The sequence below is a fragment of the Neltuma alba genome, unplaced genomic scaffold (assembly GCF_004799145.2).
Source record: "Neltuma alba isolate B1F8T4 unplaced genomic scaffold, ASM479914v2 tig00010388_pilon, whole genome shotgun sequence".
Classification (NCBI taxonomy): domain Eukaryota; kingdom Viridiplantae; phylum Streptophyta; class Magnoliopsida; order Fabales; family Fabaceae; genus Neltuma; species Neltuma alba.
The window spans coordinates 79,139-103,031 of record NW_021635291.1 but is presented as its reverse complement, the minus strand read 5'-3'; the positions used below and the strand labels follow the sequence as shown (position 1 = coordinate 103,031).

Here is a 23,893-nt window from a genome sequence, read left to right as displayed (position 1 = left end):
CACCTTGACCTAACCCTACATGGTTTTTCATGTAGATCTCAAATATATGCTCAGATCTAGCAAAATAAAATGGCCTTCTTCAGTTTCATTTTGACTGAACCACTAGGGATTTTCAACCAAAAATCACAACTTTGCTTTAAAGCTTCCAACACTTGTTCCTTTTAGTCTACCCTACACCATTCCTCATTTTAAGCATCATGAAAGCCTTAAAACAATGAAAAACTCATCCTAGGGTTCAGTTCCTCACTTGACCAAAATGGAAGCTCAAGAAAACAACCATGAAAAATGCTTTAAAACAACTTAAACTTACTTGCAAACACTAGGATCTAGCTTGTGTTGTTGTGTCTTAGCAAGTGTAATGATCAAAACTTCTTTCCCCTTTTTATTAATCAGTTCAGTCAACATCAAGAGAGGGAGGAGACAGATTTTTAACCATAAAAAGGAAAGAAAACAAAGTAAGAGCACCTCTAGAACCAAGATCTAACCTTGAAAGCTTGCTTGAATGACCAAAGGTGCTTCCTTTCTTCTTGTTTTCTCTCAAACTCTCTCTTTTTCCCTTTTTTTCTCCCTTGGACGAATTGAACATCTGAAAATGGGGAGAGAAGAGCTTGATTAATGCTTCAAAATATCCCAACCACCTTCTTTAATGATAGTCCAAGTGTCATTACCCTACTAAGTCTTGATTCCTCTTTCTTAATTAACATAATTCCAAATGAAATTAATTACTAAAGTCAAGATCCTCTCCATTTATGGAATGACACTTGGCTAATTCAAATCTTCTCCTTCAAGAGCTTGACACATGGCTTAATAGGATCCCTTGGATTTGCAAGACACCAATCTTGCTTTATCAGTATACTTTAGGCTTTGAGTTTAAATTCTTTTCTATAATTACAGTAGCTTAGCCTCTGTAATTATTTTCTGTTAGATCCTCAATTTATTTTCCTCATTATTATCTTTCCAAATTGCCCTCTTTGTCTCAAAATTAATTTCCTAATATTTAAATAAAAAGGAAAATTAATTTCTTTCTCTTTAGGGATTTTTCCACTTTTTATCATTATTTGGAAAAATCTTGGATACTTGAGGCTCTTCATTTAATTTCATAATTCCTTGGGATCTCATAGGAATTTTCTTGGAGCTTTATTCCCCTTAAAAAAATATTTATTTGGAATTTTCCAAATAAAATCCCTTAATTAGCCTAAATCACCCTTTAATTCTCTCATAATTTTTCTAAGGGTAATTTGGTCATAAAACCAACTTTATAATTTCATATAACTCTCAAAATATATTATCCTCATTTTTCCTTAATTTTCCAAGGTTTGGAAGTATTTTTCCTTATTTACATTTGACCAATTTTCCTTAATTAGTCAATTTCCTATAATTGGCTTGGAAAATTGCTGTAATTATTTTCTACCAAAATCCTTTGAATTTTCCTTATCATTTTTAATCCTCAATAATTTGAGAATATTTCTTATCTCTAATTACCATAATGTTGGATGTGACACATAGAGTCTGATCAATAGTTGGAATCAAACTCTAGACCCGTTGCCACCAAGAGCACATCTTGTGCTACTAGACCAAATAGTCTTAGGTTGAAATTTGTATTTTACAAAAAAATAAAATAAAATAACATCATACATAAAAGACTCATTTTCTTTCATTTCATTTTTATATGCAACGCATACAAGTGACGATATATAGATATGTTATGTTCATTTTCTCTCATGTTGCTTGTTCGTTTAAGAAAATTAAACTGCGCAAACTAAATAAAACTAAATAAAATTAACAGGATGATCGTGGGATGTGCTAAGGATGATAGGTTTAACTTAAAAGGGCTTGTTCAGGAGGCACTGAGCTTAGCAGGACAGTTTAATCTGGTTGATTATGTCCCGTGGCTAGGTATACTGTATACAGTATCTCGCTTGTTGCTTTTCTCTTCTATTTTGTCTTACGTTTCTCATAATTTTCTCTTCCCCTACTTTTCTCTACATTCAGACAGAGGAATAAAAAGGCTTGTTTAAGCTTAAAGATTTGCCTACATAAAAAATAACATCAAGAATAATGGCTCCCAATTTTCTTCTTAATGCTAGCAGGCGTGGAATATTTGTGAAGGACATCTTACTTCAACTTACATTGTTAACTTTCATTGATGACTTATTAAATTAAAGAATTTGCTTTAATTTTGTGCTAGTAGTCGATCATTTTAAGTGCACGATAATTGGATTTCCTTCCATTTTTCTTTGACAATAAATAGTTTCTTCGATGCCCCTCTAACGTTATACAGATAAAGCGGCGTGTTTATGACTAACAGCTGGCGAAAACATTCATATATAGATGTGTGTGTGGCTGTGTGTGAAACTCTGGATCGAATGACCTATTTGACTAATGTATGATGGGGTTTGACACGAAAAGTAAAGAGAAACGTTACGGCACTGGACGATGTGTTGGAAAAAATAGTCAGAGAGCATGAACAAGCTACAAGAGAACAAAATGGCCAGAATCACGTCGACTTCGTACACATAATGCTTTCCTTGATACGTCAACCTATGGATTTGTATGACGATCAAAACAGTGTTATTGATAGAGACCACCTCAAGGCTATCTTAGCAGATATGATTTTTGCCGCAACTGACGCTTCTGTCATTGTGGTTGACTGGGCCCTATCTGAACTCTTGAGGCATCCAAGAGTGATTAAAAGTCTCCAAAATGAGCTACAAAATGTGGCTGGAATGAACAAAATGGTGGATGAGGCTGATTTAGAAGAGTTAAGTTACTTACACTACAAAAAAATTGACTTTCAACGGCGACAAAAGTCGCCGTTCAAAGTATAAAAGTCGCCGAAAGGGATGTTCAACGGCGACTTTTTTGTCGCCGCTAAAAGTAATGCCTAAGAAGAATTGGCTTTACCAACGCCACGTCATCACCACGGCACAATGTCATCGTTGCCAGCTGCCACGTCATCACCGCCGACCGCCACATCATCACTAGCCACCTCCACGTCATTGCCACATCACTCCTCCCCACCACGTCATCGTTCAAATATTTTCACCTTAAATGTGTCTTCTTCAAGGTTTGAACTCGTGACCACCTTTCGTGTCCAATCTTCTTGCCGCTAAGCCAGGTTGAATTTGTTTATTGATATTATAAAATAAAATATATAATATTATATTACACTTTCAGTGGTGACAAAAAAAGTCACCACTGAAAGTCTTAATTTTAGCAGCAAACTTTCAGCGATGACATTTTCGTTGCCACTGAAAGTCTTAGTTTCAACGGCAACTTTTTGGTGTTGCCGCTGAAAGTGAACTTTCAGCGGCGACTTTTTTTGTTGCCGTCAAAAGTCATCGCCTAAAGTCTTTTTTTTTATAGTGTTAGATATGGTCATTAAGGAGACTCTTAGATTACATCCACATGCTCCTTTACTTATCCCTCGAGAAAGTATGAAGGATGTCATAGTTAATGGATATTGCATAAGAAAAAAGGCCAGGATCATGATGAGTGCATGGGCTATCGGACGAGATCCTAAGTTATGGTCCGATGATGCATATATGTTCTATCCAGAAAGGTTCATTGATAACAATATAGATATTCATGGGCATAATTATCAATTTTTACCATTTGGTTCAGGTCATAGAAGATGTCCTGGACTTCAAATGGATATGACCACAGTTAAGTTAGTTGTAGCTCAATTGGTGCATTGCTTTAGTTGGGAGCTTCCTTGTGGCGTGTGTCCATGACTTGGATATGAATGAAAAGTTTGGCCTCATAGTCCGAAGAACGAAGCACTTGCGGGTTGTTCCAACTTGTAGATTAGATATGGAGTATTCAAACTGATCATCAAGGTCTAGGGTTTTACGCTATGCCTTTAGTTATGAATCCAGTGCTCCTTCTCTGAAAATAAAGGCTCAGATTACAAGGCCTATCGTTTGAGGAATTATGTGGGTATTTTTATATTAGCAAGATTCTTCATACTTTTCCGTCGATCACTTTTTTAGTTTAACTTGATGCGTTCTATTGTATATGTGTGTTGTTTTAATTTATGTAAATCACATAAAGAATGTACTGTGCTTGTGTGTGTGTTGAAATTTATTTCAATAATGTCAAATATATATAGCTTAACGTGTAAGACTTTCTATAGTCTATATATAATTGTTTCTCTCCCCTTGTTTTTATTTTACCCAAGCAGTCAGAAATAAACTATATATATGTGTATATAAACTACCAACAATAGTTGGCTTAATTGGTCAAAAGTTTGCTCATAACCTATAAGATCGTGAATGTGAATCCCGTTGCCAATGTAAGGACCGCATTGGTGGGCATCAAATAAGTGCTTTCTGAGCTTCAAGGTATACCTTGGTCCTGGTAAGCCTCTAAGACCCAACTCATATAAACTTTTAGTATAGCAAATATATATATATAAACCATGATATGTATAAGTATATGGATTTTACAAATAGTATATTACAAATAAAGGTATTTCCTTCAAACGATTTAGTAATTTGTTATGAAGTATGATCAAGTTGACACTAATCAGAGGCACAATTTCGGGTATTCCAGTGGAAGCAGAAATTTAAATCTAAATTTAAGAAACAAAACAAAGTTTAAATTAAATATGCCATAACTTGTGACGGTCCGTGCATGTGCCGCGCCAATACACACATATTATCTTATAACCCTAATGTTTGATAGTAATTTTAAAAGTTACGAGTAATTCATAAGATTGTTATTATAAATTCGATTCATAATAGTCCGGTGAAGATTATTATTCTTATGAGGCGATGCTTCTAATTAAGCTCTGATTTTATCATTTGGTGATGATGTGTAGCTCCCAATAATTAAATTACTGAATTATATTGCCTTAGCCATCTGATGATGGCAATGGAGCTTCATGGATGGTAATTGACGCAGGCTCCATGGAAGTTTCCATCTTTCTTGAGCACCAAGTGTGGATTTTGGACACCAAGAATTTAATTTATCCTTGGGCAAGAAGTAGAGGACTATGTCCATGGAAGAGCTTCCTTCAATTCAACAGCAATCTGGTCAAAAAATTACTGGGAACGAGGAAGATGACGATGCTTGGATATAATATATGTAGTGTGAACTCAACAAATGTCCATATCCATTTATCGGGAGACAAAAGCTCACAATTTTATATATACGAAAGAGGTTGATGAGTTTGGATTCTCTTTCTCGAGGGTTTGACACTTTTTTTTTTTTTTATAAAATTTCTTAGGTCTTTGTTCGTTTCTATCTATTTACGTATTATCTTGCCGATCACGTCATAGGAACAGGATCCTACCTATTTCACATATATATTAGCATTCAATCCGCCACTATCCACCATAAGCACAAAATTTATTCCCTCTTTGATCGGTTTCCGAAGGTAAACAACGAGACATGTTTCCTTCAACACTAGCGGTTCCTGCGATCCTTTTGTTGACATTGATATTGGTCCTATCCACTAATATCCTCTTCCCAAAACGACACAAAGATGGTCAGAACCAACCACAGGGGCCACCGCCCCTCCCAATCATTGGTAACCTCCACATGTTGGGTAAACGACCACACCGTAGCCTTCAATCTCTGGCCCAAAAATAGGGTCCCATCATGTCGTTGAAGTTGGGACAAGTTCCAGCGATTGTCGTTTCGTCCCCTGAAGCTGCCGTTCAATTCCTCAAGACTCATGACACTGTTTTTGCGACCCGACCCAAAATACGGGCGGCGGATCCGTTTTCTAAAGGAGCCAACAAGGGAGTGGTGTTTGCCGAGTATGGTCCGTACTGGAGACATGTGAGGAAACTGTGCACCATTCACCTTCTAAGCGCATCAAGAGTGGAGATGTTTGCACCTTTGAGAAAGGAGGAGGTGGGAGTGACGTTGAAGTCCCTAGAGAGAGCCGCGGCGGCGCGTGAGGTTGTTGATATTAGTGAGATGGTGGGGGAGCCTATAGAGAACATAATTTACCGGATGGTCCTGGGACGCGCCAAGGACGATAGGTTTAACCTAAAAGGGCTGATTAAGGAGGCAATGAGCTTGGTGGGAGCATTTAATCTCGCTGATTATGTCCCTTGGCTCGGTGTATTTGATCTCCAGGTATGTTATGTGCCTATAATCTTTTCGCCTCGAGCATTGATTGTTTTTAAATATTTTTCCTTGTGTTTCTAGAGAGAAATTAAACATATATAGTATGAACTTTAAAAAAATAAATATTTAATTGGCGTTTATCAGATTTGGATGGTCTAAATTTAAAATTTTTCATTAATTATTTTAAATAAAAATATTTTTGAAAAATGATAATTAACATATTATCTTTATTTTAGATTCGATACCTATTAAAATAAAAAGAAAATGAGGTCTGGACTGTCCAGATCATATCTAGACTTTTCAGATTGGTGTTTTACTTCATATATAGTGAGCTATTTAATTGATGTTGCCAGGGCTTGACACGAAAGTTAAAGAGAAACAACAAGGCGCTCGAGGATGTGTTGGACAGGATAGTGATGGAGCATGAAAACACTTCAAAAGAACAAAATTTACAACACCATAACGACTTCATACACATATTGCTTTCCTTGATGCGCCAACCTGTGGATCTACAGGACGACCAGAACCATGTGATAGATAAAGCCAACATCAAGGCTATGTTATCAGATATGGTTGGAGGGGCAACTGACACTTCTATTGTTGTAATTGAGTGGGCTTTATCCGAACTTTTGAGGCATCCAAGAGTGATGAAAAGTCTTCAAAATGAGCTACAAAATGTTGTTGGAATGACGAGAATGGTGGAAGAGTCTGATTTAGCAAAGTTAAGTTATTTAGATATAGTAATCAAAGAGACTCTTAGACTATATCCAGTTGCACCTTTACTTGTCCCTCGAGAGAGTATGGAGGATATTACAATCATCGGGTGCTATATAAGGAAAAAGACAAGGGTAATTGTAAATGTGTGGGCCATAGGACGTGATCCTAAGGTTTGGTCTGAAAATGCGCATATGTTCCATCCTGAGAGATTTGTTGACAGCAATATTGACGTTCGAGGACATGATTTTCAACTGTTACCATTTGGCTCAGGTCGCAGAGGTTGTCCTGGCATGAACTTGGGTATGACTAGTGTTAAATTTGTTTTAGCTCAATTGGTTCATTGCTTTTCTTGGGAACTTCCTTATGGTATGTCTCCCAGTGACTTGTCACATGAATGAAGAGTTTGGTCTCCCAATTCCAAGAGCCAAGCATTTGCTAGCAGTTCCAACTTATCGTTTACATATGTAAATAGGGTAAGAAGCCTTTTTTGAAGTTATTTTAGTGTGTGCGCCAAGTCTATTGTTCCATGTACGTGTAAGAGACTCTGTGTGTGAGACAGAGAGAGAGACTGTTATACTATTTTACTTTAATTCAATAATGTAATTTAGAGTCCTATCATTTATACTGGAATTAGAAGTTCGCGTTTTAAATTGAATAAATTCACTCTTATTAGTTGTTAATGTTAACTCACTTGGATCAATACAAAGAGGCACATCTCTTTTTTTGTTTTGGAGTGAAAGGCACAACTCATTTTTAATACTCTTCGATGTTTCAGATGACGGTACTCTGAAGGTGAATTGCTGAGACGAGTTATGTTTATTTCTCTTCCATGGACGTTTTCAAATAAAAGGGATTTTTCCTTTGGCCAGCCAACAAATCAAATGAATCTATATATTTCACAAACAAAAGCAGACTAGCTACCGCTTGGTGTGTGGTTGAGACAATTTCTGCAATTCCGTGCACCAAAAATCATTTAGTTGATTATGAAATTATTATTATTTAATACTACTTCTGGTCCTATTTATAAGATTTTGTTTGTAGACTATAAACGAGGTTTTATAATTAGGACTGGATGTATTATCAATTTTGTAACCTAGCATCTATGTCTCAGGAGGGGTATTTTGATCCACCACATATGACTTAATCATAAAATAACGAATGGGTAGTGGATGGAAATAAAATGTTAAAAATAAAAGGAATGTTTGTGCTTTATAACTATGGATTCCAGGAGAGGTTCTTATGGCTTTTAAAATCGAAGAAAATCATCTATAATTAAATAATATACTCGTCTGTTTTAAATTTTAATATTTCTATTTAACTTTACCTTTCACATACTAAAACATCCCGTGCATTGCGTGAGATATAAATCTAGTGTGTATATATTCATAACATTGCCTCTTGAAGCACTCTCGAAAGTTGGCATTATAAATAAATTTTAAGTTGGCTGCTAATTCCTTTTTTCCGGCAAGGTATAAATTTATACCTTTACAATAAATGCAAGAGCCATTTTAAAAAATAAAAAATAATACCTAAAATGAATTATTTAACCTTTATTTATTTATTTATTTTACTACATTAGCCATTGAAATCTCTTACCTACGTCTCCACTTTCCAGTAAAAAGCTCATAACTTTCTTTTTTGTATCTGAGGAAAGAATCAAACATGTTTCCTCTAACATTAACCACTCCTGCTATCCTCTTCATCCTTACATTCATGTTCATTCTATCCACTTCCATGCTCTTCACAAGACTACAACAAGATGATCGGAAACGACCACCAGGACCACCGTCCCTACCAATCATCGGCAACCTTCACTTGTTGGGCGAACGGCCACACCGCAGCCTTCAATCGCTGGCCAAAATATACGGTCCGATGATGTCGTTGAAGCTGGGACAAGTTCCTGCGGTCGTCGTTTCGTCCCCTGAAGCTGCGGAGCAAATCCTGAAGACGCACGACGCCGTTTTTGCATCTCGACCCAAAGTACAATCGACAGATCCGTTCAAGAAGGGAGTGAGGGGAGTGGCGTTTGCAGAGTATGGTCCATACTGGAGATACGTGAGGAAATTGTGTACCCTTCATCTTCTAAGCGCGTCAAGAGTGGAGATGTTCGCTACTCTGAGGAAGGAGGAGGCGGGAGCGACGGTGAAGAAGCTGGAGAGGGCGGCCGGAGAAGTTGTGGATGTTAGTGAGAAGGTGGGGGAGCTTTTGGAGAACATGATGTATAGGATGGTGCTGGGACGTCGTAAGGATGATAGGTTTCAGTTGCGAGGGCTGATGAACGAGGTTCTGAACTTGGTGGGACAGTTTAACATTGCTGATTATATCCCTTGGCTTGCTGCGTTTGATCTTCAGGTATATATGCCTTGCGCAAAAGAGAGAATTTTGCTTAATATTAATATTTGATAATCTATTGGCATAAAATTGTTTGATTTAGTAATTATAAGAGTCAAAATTATGGTCTTTTTCGGGAAAAAAATCCAAACATATATATGCGTGCTGAAATTAATCTTGAATTCAAGACCAACCACAGTTGTGCATGTCAAAATTAATCATATATGAACCGAAAATTAGGGTTATCTTACAAACTAATAATATCATCTTTTGTTTGGATACTTTTCAAGAAAATCATATTTTTATTGCGGAAGAGAGTTAAGGTAATGTGTTTCCTGGCAAAAAAAAGAAAGAAGGTAAGATAATATGATTGTTATATTTTTCATTGATGACTTAATTATAAAAGAATGCTGTATATGTGCGCGCGCGCGCGCCACAAGTAGATCATTGAATAAGAACCTGCAGATAAAAAGATGGATCAGGAAATTTTTGAATATTCTTTTAATTGAAGTTGTTACACAAAAAATATATGAAGGAGAAAAATATGTATTTAGTGTTACACTCAAATCAGTTAAGGAGCTATTCAACTAATGTTTGGTAGGGATTGACAAGAAAGTTGAGGAGAAACAGAAAGGCGCTTGACGATGCATTGGAGAAGATAATCGCTGAGCATGAACTTGCACTTACAGAACCACATTTACAGCACCATAACGATTTCATCTCCATATTGCTTTCTTTGCTGCATCAACCCATGGATTTGCTGCACGATGATCAAGACCACACCATTGATAGGCCTAACCTCACGGCTCTTTTATTAGATATGATCCTTGCGGCAACTGATACTTCTTCTGTTGTAATTGAATGGGCTCTGTCTGAACTCTTGAGGGATCCAAGAGTCATGAAAGATCTCCAAAATGAACTGCAAGAAGTAGTTGGAATGAACAGAATGGTGGAAGAAGTTGATTTAGCAAGCTTAAGTTATTTGGACAAGGTCATTAAGGAGACTCTCAGACTACATCCACCTGGACCTTTCTTAATCCCTCGAGAAAGTATGAAGGATGATGTCATAGTCAATGGATATTGCATAAGAAAAAAGACAAGGATCTTAGTAAATGTATGGGCCATAGGACGTGATCCTAAGGTTTGGTCTTACAATGCTCATATGTTCTATCCAGAAAGATTTGTCGATAGCAATATAGATGTTCGAGGGCATGATTTCCAGCTATTACCATTTGGCTCAGGTTGAAGAGGATGCGCTGGGAGCCAGTTGGGTCTAACTACAGTTAAATTAGTTGTAGCTCAACTGGTGCATTGCTTTAATTGGGAGCTTCCTCGTGGCGTTCGTCCCGGTGACTTGGACATGAACGAAAAGTTTGGTCTCACAATCCCAAGAACTAAGCCCTTACTGGCTATTCCAACTTATCGTTGCCATAATTAGATAATGATAGGGCTAGTCGTACAAGAACGTTAAATGGGCAATGTGGACTGTTCTGTGCAAGATACATAAATGAAGTATATGGTGACACTGTCAATAAGATAAAAAATGTTTCTTTTCCTAAAAATATTACTACCTCTTATCCTAATTATAAAACTTTATTTGGAGACTATAAACAGGATCTTATAATTATAAATAAGGTCTTATAATTAGGATTCGAGATAGTATATGGGTTAGCATGTAAGTTTGTTGATACTTAAATGATATGTTTCTTCTTAAGTTTTTATTCTCTCCCAAGGGAAGTTTGTACTGAGCCACAATACAGTTATCTTCAAGCCGTTATATGGTCGAAGAAGCACGCGTTTTTGCCCCTTCTTCAGTAGAAAAATTGATGATATATAAATTCATTTTTAACCTCCAAAAACCTTCAAAACAAATACAGGTGAAAATAGGTCAAGTGGCCTGTCAGGGGCCTGTGACTTGGCCTATTTAGATATCAGAACAGGCCCAAGCTGGTAAAAAAGCTTGTTTACTTTATCAGGCTAGGCTTAGACCTGATAATATGCCTATTAGACCTATTAGGCGGCCTGGGCCTGTTATCTTTTTTTTTTTTAGGTTAAAACTGTAAATAGACAAGAGGGAATCTTCTATTCTGATTGGTTAATTGAGAAAATTCCACCCACATAAACATGCTATCCAGAGATTATTGCATATTTCATTTTATTTCCATTCTCTATAATAAAAATAATTGATGTATGTATAATGACACATATTTGAACAGAGAAAGAAAACATAAGTGCATTAAAAAAAAACAAAAGCATCATTTATTTATTTGATCCATGTTTTTCATATTAATCTTATATAGAATATATATATTTATAGAATTGACCTATTATGTTTTAGATTGTATATATGTGTGCTTAATCTAATTCTTATTATAATAGTTGCTTAATTAATTTAAATAAATAAATTATAATAAATGTAACATGTTTTTTTAAACAACTATGTATAACAACGAGATCAAATATCATTTTGTTAGTAAATTAATTTGAACAAATGATAAATTTAAAATATAAAAAGGATTAAGGACATTTCATATTTTAAATTAGATTTAGTTATCAACTAATTTTTATACTAGAGATGGGATGAAGTGATATTTTTATACCAGAGTAAAATTATATTTTCTAATAATTTGTCATATTTGATTTTTTTTGGGCCCAAGGAGACACGTTTTACAAATTGTGTTCATTTGATAATTTGTGTTTGTATTTTAGATAAATTGGGTTGAATTATTATAATTTTGAATTAATTTATGTGTGTTTGAAATTTGTTTTAAAAAAAGACCTCTTAACAGGCCACAGGCTAGGCCAAGCTCATGTCGAATAAAAGGCTTTTTACAGGCCGTAGGCCAGGCTTAGACCAATGGGCCTCACTACAGGTTGGGCTTATTAAGGGTAAACCCTAGCCTGGCCTGACCTGGCCTATTTTCACTCCTAATAACAAACAATAGAGTTCCCCTTCCTTTCCATTTTTTTCAGGCCAATAACAATTAATTCATTAAACACCTTTTCCAAGTGATGCAAACCCTTCACCCACTAACCATACGAATTAGCTATATGATTTATAGTATCTTTCCCTCATAAATTTTCGGTGACTTGATTTGAAGTGCTTCTCCGGTTTTTAATATAAAACTCATTTAACTAATTTGATTAGATTAAGAAAGTTAAGTAAGTTAGTTAATTATAAGAAATGTGATACGTTTTTCCTAAAATACCATAATCATCTTTCTCAATACCCCATCTCCCTTTTCTACTTGATTATGGTTGAGGGAGCATCCACATGGATAGTTTAGGAAAAATTGATAAATATGAGAAATGGATTTTATATTCAGAACAATAACTGTGTCCTATATTAAGGACTGAAGGAGTATTTAATATTGTGGAAAAATATGAAATACGTCCTTTTTGTATTGATCTTTCAAGTTTCACAATATTTTTTGGGTGATATTTCCACAATGGCGAGTCACTCCCCTTGTGGTATGGTACCAAGCCTTATCAGCAATATTCATTACCCAATAAATTTTCTTGTTCTGCTCAAAAAAAAATTCTTGTGAAAAAAAAAAGAAAAAAAATAACCGACAAACGGGACTGAATCCTGGAGGTTGTTTTAGAACTATTGCAATTTTGGCCTACTGATTTAAGTAATTATGATTATGATTGTGAACTTTTTTTAAGAAAACAAAAATGGCACGGTTAAAATTAGAACTAGCTGGTTCCTTGTCCAATCGGTTCAGTCTCATCTTTAATTTAAACCCTTGATTAGAACTTCGGACATTTTCTAATCACACACTCATTAACTATGAACTTTTTCTAATCGCGTCACGTTAAGAAATTAAGGCATGGGCCAAAGTCAAAATGTGGTAGTTGAAATAATAATCACTAATTATTAAAAGAATGCCACTATTTCAAATATATATATTGAAGTTGCTGCCTTTCAATTACTGTATTGCCATGATCTGGTGCGCTTCCTTACAGCCTATGCGACGTGTTTGTTTGGCTACTTTGAAAAAGATATTTTTACGGTCTATGAAACAAAAATATTTTTATTAACAATAAATGTTACTCCTCCGGTCCTTGATGTATGGCCTAATCAAGGAGTTGATATTGGTTCTATATCAAATTAAGTCAATTGTTATCCTCCCAACAATAATTAATAAGAGAAGGAGATAGGAAATTAAGAAAGATACTTGCAGTATTTTAGAAAAAAATATATCATATTAAATAATTCAATTAATATTTTTAATCTACTCAAATTAGTTGATTAGGTCTCACACTACAGACAGGACGAGTATATTAATATTACACAATACAAATTTTTTTTTTTGCCAAAAAAGAGTTCATTTTACTAGTAGCAAGAGAAATCACATACAAAATCATTTAAAATAAACAAAGTTAAATATCTAAAGCTCATCACATAGCATCTACTTATCGGTTACAAAGTGGCTGCACGGTCACGGACAGGACAATCTGGATTTATGCGAGGCCCTCGGCGTGAGGTAAATACAATATTACTAAACATTTATTTATTTCAAGTTGACTTAAAAACGCAGGCTTCTAGATTAATGTCTTTCAATTGTAACATTAGGATTAATGCTAATTTTAATTCCTTAAATTTAACTTCATTTTGGTCTTGTGTTGAAAATTTAAAATCAATAGTTTTGGCTTCTAAAACCTTTTTCCATGGACAAAAAAAGAAGTTAAAATTTTAGATATTAAAATTAAAATCAAATCAAATTTTAGAAATATAAAACAAAACAATATAAAATTTTATGAATTGAAAATAGTAGTAACCCTCAATTCGAGACTGACTGTGACACTTATTTTTCACTCGTGAATGGCAGAAGGAGTCGTTCAGAACTTCAGGGTGGTGGGAATTACCTTGTTAACCGTTGCTAGAGCAACAGTAACAACATGAGACCTATTTTTTTAACATTGTTCTCCGTGAAAAGAATATGATGCAATAATGCCTACTCCTAACCTTGACATGTGTTTGGATAATCAAGGGGAAAAGTTATTTTTTCTCAATCTGATTTTTGCAAAAAAATCAAAAGTCAGATAGAATGATGTAATTTATGTTTAAATTAGCTTTTATAAAAAAAATTACTTTTGAATAAATAATAAAAAATAAGTTTAGATATAAAATGACTAAAAAGTATACAAATTTTATTAAGTAATATTATAATATGACGATAGTAAAAAATTATTAAAAATAAAATTATCTTAATTAATTATACTTGATGGATAAAAATATATATAAATTAGAAACTATATAAATGTAAAATTTTTTAAGTAAATAATATTACATAACTATAGAGTAAGTTCTAAGCAATTTACTAAAAACAAAAAGATGCCTTTTTGTAAAAAAAAAAATCTAAACACTAAGTAAATAAATGAAAAAAATGGCATGTGCTTTATTTTTTTTCTTTTTTCAATTTTACGTGCAGTATTTACTTTTTTTCCGATAATTTGTGATCAGTATTTACTAAAAAAATATTATCCTCAACTTATTTTTTAACTGTTATAATGTGTGAGTGCCAAAAAAAAAAAAGAATTGTTAATGTCCAATGTCTGCTATTTTCTCTTTCTTTTTTTTTAATCTCCTACACCACACACCGTGTGTTACCCCAAAAGCACAAAAGACTAGGGGGTGTTTGACAAGTGATAAAAGTGTTTTTAAAAAGTATTTTTTTTTATAAATCGAGACAAACTCCTCTACATATTTAAAATTATAGTTTGGTATTCATCCAAATATCTCAAAGTTCAGCTCAAAAGCTCATAAAACCCAAGAACTCCATCACAAAAGAAGTCAACCAAAACAATTTCAAAATCCAAAAAGTGGCTTTGGTGGTTGAGATGAATACAAAACACGATGCTGAACACAGTCTAAGTCTACAAATCTGATTTAAATTAATAATTTTTTACATTTATCTTTATTGTATTAAACAAGTATTAAAAATATGTTTTATGTTTTCTTTTCACGAAAAATATGGTTAAAAAAATGTCTCATATTATTACAGTTGCAGTGGCTTTTCACGTCCGGAAAGAGAAAATTTTCATGTTATTCCAAATTTTCCGTTCTCTCAGCCGCAAATATTGATCACGATTAAGGTTGAAAATTTGCGTTCAATTCCAATCTTACCCACCTTAGAATTTTAGGGCCAGTTGAAATTATATTTCTTAGAGGTTGTAATATTTTGTTGGATTACGTTTCCTTAATGTTTTGTGTGCGTTATATATGGTTTGGCATAATTGATCATAAAATGGATAATTGTGAATCCTTACCAAAAATATGGCCTAACTATTTATATTTATATTTATCTAACAGTGCGTGCAATTGTTGAATTTGTATGTTCTTTTTTTTTAAAAATGAAATTGTCGTATGTCTTTAAAATAAATTGACAATTTCACAAAAATTATCATTATTATGTCATTAAATGAAAATTATATTTAAAGATTCAAGTCATTTATTGTTAAATTATACATAATAATTATTATTAAATATAATTATATGAAAACGTAAACAATTTTATAAAATTCATATCCTTTTTGGTAATTTTATTACCAAACCTTTCTAATAATTATATATCACAAAGTGATTCTGATTAATAAAATTCAAGTATATATAATCAAATTTCTCAAAATTACTTATAAAAAATATTCATACCTATTACAATTAACTAAGGAGAAATTGGTAAAAAAGATCCCTGGATGAAAATTTAATTGGTTAAAAGGACCTGAATTTGAGCAAGTACAACTATGATTCGTGAGTGCAACATATCTTTTGCTGTATGCAACATATCATCAATGATGTGCAACAATTATCAATACGGAAATCATTTGCACACAACAAAAGATATATTATATACAACAGAAGATATGTTGTACTAACAGATCATACCTGCATGTGCTCAAATTTAGGTCTTTTTAGCCAATTAAATTTTTAAATAGGGATTTTTTTACCAATTTTCACCATTAACTAACATCACTTCTAATCAATGTTGGTTATAAGAATAACAATAATCTAAAATCCATTTGTTTATTGTGAATCCAAATGGGCGCAGCACTGCACCGCAAGGTTGAATCTCCGCACCACCCTATCCGGTGTTCCCAACCCCCCCCCCCCCACCACACACACAGATGTTTTATTTTAGCCACACATTTATTACTTGCCAAATATTGCCCATATTTACCAACTCGCACGCTTACCTTAATTTCTTGGCCTTTCGGCTAAGATGAAGTTTTATTTTTTTATAATTATTGTTATCAAATTCGCTGATTGACTCTCTGAATTCAACATTTTCATGTTTTCATTTTATAACAAATTCGTGCTAGCTGAACTTACAAATTTACTCATCAGGTTTAACCTTTTTATATTTTTAGCTTATAAAATCATATTAACTCCCTTTTAAACTCATACTAAATTTTTAGATTTGATTATGTTTAGTAACTTTATATATGAATTTCATAAAAATTTCTTTTGTTAAATATGATAAATTATGAATTTCAATGGTTTGGATTTAAAATTTGTTTAAACAAAACTATTGTCATTTTTTACATTTTAATTATTTAATTATATATTTTTAATACTGTTTTATTAATAAAAGTAAACTGTTATGAGTTTATGATTCGAATTTAGATCCAAGTTTATCTTTATTAATAAAATGGTATTAAAAGTATATAATTAAACTCATGAGAATTGAAACAACCTTGATTATAATCAACTTGCACACATCTTTTGGCTTTTTTGTTCATTTAACATTTCAACCTCAACCATATCAGATATTCCGATATTAATTCCATAGCGCCTCATTGCTTTCAAGTTAGTTGGCTAATCTATATATTCCTCCGGTTCTTAATATAAGACCCACTTAACTCATTTGATTAAATTAAGGAAGTTAGGTAAGTTAGTTAATTATAAGAAATGTGACATATTTTTTCTAAAATAACATAATCATCTTTTTTAATACCTCCTCTCTCTCTTCTACTTGATTATGGTTGAGAGAGTATCTATAAGGGTAATTTAGAGAAATTGATAAGGGTAATATTGAAAAATAGATTTTATATTTAGGACCAAAACCAACTCAACAATTAGGTCATATATTAAGAACCGGGGCAGCACTATAATTTTGGCCAAGAAAAAATCTATATACCATAATAATTAATCAATAAATTCCTGTTTGTTATAAAATCCAAACCCCACGAACCCCCATTTTCTTGCACTAATTAGGGCTCTTCCATCTCCAAAGCAAACGATCAAACATGTTTCCTCCATCGTTAGCGATTCCTGCCGTCCTCTTTCTCAAATTCGCGTTCCTTCTAACCACTTCCATACTCATCACAAAACGACGTCAGGATAATCGAAAACGACCACCAGGCCCAATGTCCCTTCCGATCATCGGCAACCTCCACATGCTGGGAGAACTGCCCTATCGCAGCCTTCAATCTCTCGCCCAAAAGTACGGCCCCATCATGTCGTTCAAGTTGGGACAAGTTCCTGCCGTTGTTGTTTCGTCCCCTGAAGCCGCGAAGCTATTCCTCAAAACTCACGACACCGTTTTCGCATCCCGACCCCATATACAAGCCTCGGATCCACTTTCTAGAGGAACCAAGGGACTCGTGTTTGCAGAGTATGGTCCGTATTGGAGATATGCGAGGAAAGTGTGCACGCTCCATCTTCTAAGCGCGTCAAGAGTGGAGATATTCGGTCCTCTGAGGAGGGAGGAACTGGGAGCCATGGTGAAGTTACTGGAGAGAGCTGCGGCGGCGCGTGAGGTCGTCGATCTCAGTGAGGTGGTGTGGGACGTTATAGAAAACATAATATACAGGATCATACTGGGACGTGCTAAGGACGACAGGCTTAACTTAAAGGGGCTGATTAAGGAGGGACTAATCTTGGCGTGGCAATTTAATCTGGTTGATTTTGTTCCTTGGCTTGGTGTATTTGATCTCCAGGTATATATGCTATGTGCGTGCCAATGTCTTATTCCTCCAACTAGTATAATAATATCTCATCTTGCATCAACATTCGTTAATTCATTACTTTTTCAATGGAAAATCGTTAATTTTCTTTTCCTTAAATAACACTCGTGTGTTCTCTGTGCGTGGACGAGTTCAAGCTCATTTCTGACGCATATCAAGTCCAAATTCTTCTTGCTGAAAAAAATAATATACAATCCAAATTCTAATCGCTCAATGATATTAATCTCTAGGAGAATAATAATTGGTTTTCCTTCCTACTTTAAATTTCATGATCAATATTTTCTACCGTATGACAGGGTCTGACACGAAGACTAAGGAGAAACCATAAGGCGCTTGATGGTGTTCTGGAAAAGATAGTGAGAGAGCACGAAGAAGCCTCTAAAGACCACAAGGACTTCATAAACACAATGCTTTCCTTGGTGCATGATCAGCCCATAGATTTGCAGGACGAACAAAACCATGTGATTGATAGACCTCACCTCAGGGCCATTCTAATAGACATGATTTTTGCCGCAACTGACACTTCCAGTTTTGCACTTGACTGGGTTTTATCTGAGCTCTTTAGGAATCCAAGAGTGATGAAAACTCTCCAAAACGAGCTTAAAAATGCAGTTGGAATGAACAGAATCGTCGAGGAACAAAATCATTGGGATCAGGTCGTAGAACATGTCCTGGAATTCAGATGGGTCTGACTACAGTTAAACTTGCTGTGGCTCAATTGGCGCATTGCTTTAATTGGGAGCTTCCTTTAAACATGCGTCCTAGTGACTTGGACATGAACGAAGAGTTTGGCCTTACAGTCCCAAGAACCAAGCACTTGTTAGCCGTTCCAACTTATAGATTGAGCACAGAATGTCCACATTAGTCATGGCGGTCAAGGTTTTCGACTTTATATGCTTTTGGCTCAACATATGGATCCAGTTCTGTATTTTTAGAAAATAATAAGGACTCATATTACAAGGCTTATGTATCCCTTGTGTTTTAATTATATGCATGTCATATGAAGAATATATATTGGAATAAATTGTAATTCATTTCAATAGTTTAAAATCTATGGCTAACGTGAAAGTTTTTTCTATTCTAAAATGGCATTTCTGTTTTAACTGTGGCAGGAAAGTTCTTTCATAAACACACACACACACACACACACACAAGAATAGGGATCTTACAAACAGTATATGCATGGTAACAAGTATGTTTCATTACAAGGATTTGTTATCGAAATGAAATCTCAAGTACCACATTTGATACTTTAGCGGCTAATTTTCGACTATTTATATATGTAGGGGCAGAAATTTCAATTAAAATTTGCTGAAAATTAGGAAAGAAGACAAAGTGTTGAATAAAAAATACGATAAATATTAATTTTTATTTTCCCTCAAATATAAAACCAAAAAAATGACAACTTTTTTTGTCTCCCAGAAGTGTTTTTTTTTTAATTATTTTTTCATGGGCAAGTAACAGTCCTTTATCATTCCCATTATCAGACTAGAGATATCTTTATTCTGAACGTACGTACGTCTGCATAAAACCTTTTTTGTTCAATGCTCTATACCAAGTAACCAGAAAACAAGAAATGGGCGAGGTCGTTGAAATATTTAACCAATAATTATAGAAGAATGCCGCCATTTCAAAAAGACGAGAGAATGATTTGATTTGGCACAATTAAATGGTTCAATCACTGACTTGAAATCATGAAGTTTGTCCACACAATTCATCAGAAAAATTTGTTCCAACACATCGTTTACATGTATATTTAGGTATATGTCAACTATGAGTGGAAGTTAGTTTGCCTGTTATGTAAGTACTCCTCCGGTCCTTAATATAGGACCCAATTATTAAGTTAGTTTTGGTCCTAAATATAAGACTCATTTATCATATTTATCAATTTTCTCTAAATTACCCCTATGGATACTCCTTCAACCATAATCAAGTAGAAGAAGAAGAGAGGGTATTAAGAAAGATGATTATGGTATTTTAGGAAAAACGTGTCACATTTCTTTTAATTAACTAACTTACCTAACTTTCTTAATCTAATCAAATTAGTTAAATGGATCTTATATTAAGGACTGGAGGAGTATATGTCTAAAGAAACTGTTAAATCTAATTTATTTCAAAAATTTAAAGCATATGGCTTAACGTGTAAGTTATTTTGTTCACTTCCGTGTTTCTTCCCGTTTCTATTCTCCCATAATTAAATGACACCGACAAGAAAGTCTATATACATTTATATATGTATGTATATGTATATGTAAACACACGCACACGTGTATAGACACGCACATGGTTGCTTGGATGAATACGCATGTGTCATGCAAAAATATAGTAAGAAGTAAAGATTATTCCTTGGAGTTTGTTATCAAAATGTGGTCAATCAAGTGCTATTTGCGGATGAAATAGGTAATTGATGTCTGAAATGAACAATGATTGCAACCTTATTTAATCAAGATAAGACGTAGTATTTACATCGTGTTATGTACAAAGTTAATTTATGTTTGTTTCTGTGTTGATCATGTGTAAATATATTCCATGATCTCATATCTCCCCCCATATATTCTCAAATTATATATACAACATTTTGTCTCTTAGAGGACATGCGATCGATAAATTTTGCAAATCAGTCAAATGATCTTCCCTATTTTTATTTCCATGAGTTCACGCACTGTCGCTGGATAAATGGGTTATTTTTGGCCGTAGATGAAATGAAGGGTCATGATCAGGGAAGAGGATGAAAATGGGATGCGAAGGAATAGGTGAGGAGAGGCCCCGCGCCAATTTATGGCAATCTTCTTTTTTTTTTTTTGGTCCCAGATCTGAATGGATAGCATGGGGCGACGCAGGCGAGCTGTGATTTTAATCACACCTTAAACTTTTAAATCTTCACTTCCCACCAACCAGTACTTAATGCATTGAGCTCCTGATTTTCTCTCTGCAACAAACACTCAAACATGTTGCCTTCTTCCCCTTTACCCTTCCCTTCCCTTCTTCAACTTCTTCCACTTCTCTTTCTTCTATCAGCTCTCTTCCTATCCCTGTTCCTTAGACCAGCTAAAGGTGACCGGAAGCAACCGCCAGGTCCACTGGCCTGGCCGGTTATTGGGAACCTCCACCAGTTGGGTGCTCTCCCGCATCGATCCCTTCAGTCTCTCGCGAAGCGCTATGGACCCATTATGTCCTTGCGACTCGGACAAGTCCCTGCTTGTCGTCTCTTCTCCTGAAGCTGCCGAGCTTTTCCTCAAGACGCACGACGTCGTTTTTGCAAGCCGCCCAAAGAATCAGGCGTCCGAGTTCCTTTCTTATGGCTCCAAGGGAATGACTTTCTCTGATTATGGCCCTTATTGGAGCAACATGAGGAAGCTATGTACTTTGCACCTTTTTAGCGCATCGAAATTGGAGATGTTTGCTCCCTTAAGAAGGGAGGAGTTGGGACAGGCGGTGAAGTTTATTGGGAAATCCGCGGCGGCGCGTGAGGTGGTGGATCTGACGGAGAAGGTGGGGCGGCTTGTAGAAGATATAATGTATAAAATGATATTTGGAAGCACCAGGGACGATAGGTTTGATCTGAAGGGTCTTATTCATGAAGCGCTGAACTTGGTTGGAGCCTTCAATATTGCAGATTTCGTGCCTTTCTTGGCGCCACTTGATATCCAGGTACCGTTATCAACTCAACTGCATATTTACTGTTCTTTTTCCTTCTGATTTATTCAATGTTTAAGTCAGCAAATCTGTCCATGGTGTAGCTATATATATCCTCTCAAATTTTGGTCTAACAGTGGTAAGAATTGAACAGAGAGTGAGATCGGTATATGGAAATTTAAAATGATTTATGTTTTTGTTAAGAATCGAGATGACAGTTTAATCCAAGGATGGAGTTTGGTGGCGTACTGTATCGTAACAGTCCTTAGTTTTTGGTATGGGCGGGCGCGGGCCAAAGCCTTTTCAGCTGCAAAATTTAATAAGCCACACCTTACCGTCACCAAAATCAAATTGAAACCATGCCATGTGGTTAGTTTTAATGGTAGGCCAGGGGCAATTTGTTTTCCCTTTATTATGTTATTCTAAGGGGTATAAGGGGTGTTTGGGTGAAAAACAAATCATAAACGTGATTTTAATTACTAAGTAAGCATTTGAGATCCAAAACTATAGTCAGAAAATGCAGAAGTGTGTTATCCAAAAGACACTGATGAATATTAATATAGACCTTAGGGCCAGAAATCTCTTTGCACATCAGGAATCACACGTCCCTGTATACCATTAATTCCTGTCGGCATTAGATTATAGAAAGTTAGAGGCTCAAGCTTCTAAAAAACAAAGAAAATTTGATAACCAGTTTCAATGTTCATTGCGGTGGAATTTACACAATTTAGATATAGTTTTATGGTCTAAATTAAAAATTTTCAACTGATAATTTTTAAAAAAAAAATCATTTTTTTAAAGTTATAGTTAAAGATTACATTGATTTTGGATTATCTACCTATTAAAGAAAAATATTTTTAAAAAACAAAAATACAAAAAATTAAATTTCGACCGTTCATATTATATTTGAATGTTTGATATTGATAAGTATTATGATATTCATAACTGTAACGAGTACCAAAACTAGTTCAAAAAATTTGCGTGAAAAACAAACAATGTAATTTAACCAATAATAATAATTAATTTTTGGAAGCTAAAGCACCCCTTTTGATTTAGGGCTTTACAAGACGCTTGGTGAAGACAAGCAAGAAAGTTGATGAGATATTGGAGACCATTGTTAGAGAGCATGAAGAGGCAGCACCAGAAGAACAGCATAGACGACACAAGGACTTTGTGGACATACTACTCTCTTGCATGGATACTAATTACAATGATCACCACAACTTTGTCATAGATCGAACCAACATCAAAGCCATGCTTCTGGATACGATTGCCGGTGCAGTGGAGACTTCAGCTACTGTCATTCTGTGGGCTTTCTCGGAAATCTTAAGGAATCCAAGGGTGATGAAAAAACTCCAACTCGAACTACAAAACCAAGTAGGAATAAGTAAAATGGTCGAGGAAGCTGATTTACCAAGGTTGAGTTACTTGGATATGGTGATTAAAGAGACTATGCGACTATACCCAGTTGCACCCTTACTAGTCCCTCGTGTGTGTAGGGAAGACATCAAGATCAATGGGTATGACATAAGGAAGAACACAAGAATCATAGTGAATTCATGGACCATAGGAAGAGATCCTAAGATATGGTCTGATAATGTGGAAGAATTTTGGCCAGAGAGGTTCTTGGACGGCAATATGGACTATCGAGGATATGAGTTCCAATTCTTACCATTTGGTTCAGGTCGAAGAGGCTGCCCTGGTCTGCAATTGGGTTTAATTACTGTTAAGCTTATTTTAGCACAGTTAGTTCACTGCTTTAATTGGGAACTTGCAAATGACAGCTCTCCTAACGAGTTGGATATGACTGAGAAATTTGGACTATCAATGCCAAGAGCCAATCCCTTGCAAGCTCTTCCATCCTATCGCTTACTAATTAACTGATGAATCCTAATATGAGGCCTTTTCAGTTCAATAATGGGTACACCCTAATCCTAATCAATGCAAGACATGTTATTGTAAGAAGTGCAAGTTTTTTTGGTTAGTCATACGTCTATGTAGTCTTTGTGCAAGTTTTTTTGGTTGGTCATACGTCTATGTAGTCTTTGTTGTTATTAAGACCGTAATCCTTTAGTCCTATTTATAAGGTATAGAGAGAATTTTTTTTTTGTTCTATTTATAAATTTTTTTTTATTAAATTTTTAGCATGACTGTA

General features: G+C 34.8%; 2 pseudogenes; both read left to right on the top strand.

Annotated features, from left to right (window-relative positions):
• The first annotated feature begins 5,394 nt into the window (after positions 1-5,394).
• LOC114756336 (cytochrome P450 CYP736A12-like) lies at positions 5,395-10,567 on the top strand (annotated as a pseudogene).
• Positions 10,568-17,382: 6,815 nt separating this feature from the next.
• LOC114756335 (cytochrome P450 CYP736A12-like) lies at positions 17,383-23,622 on the top strand (annotated as a pseudogene).
• Positions 23,623-23,893: the final 271 nt, after the last annotated feature.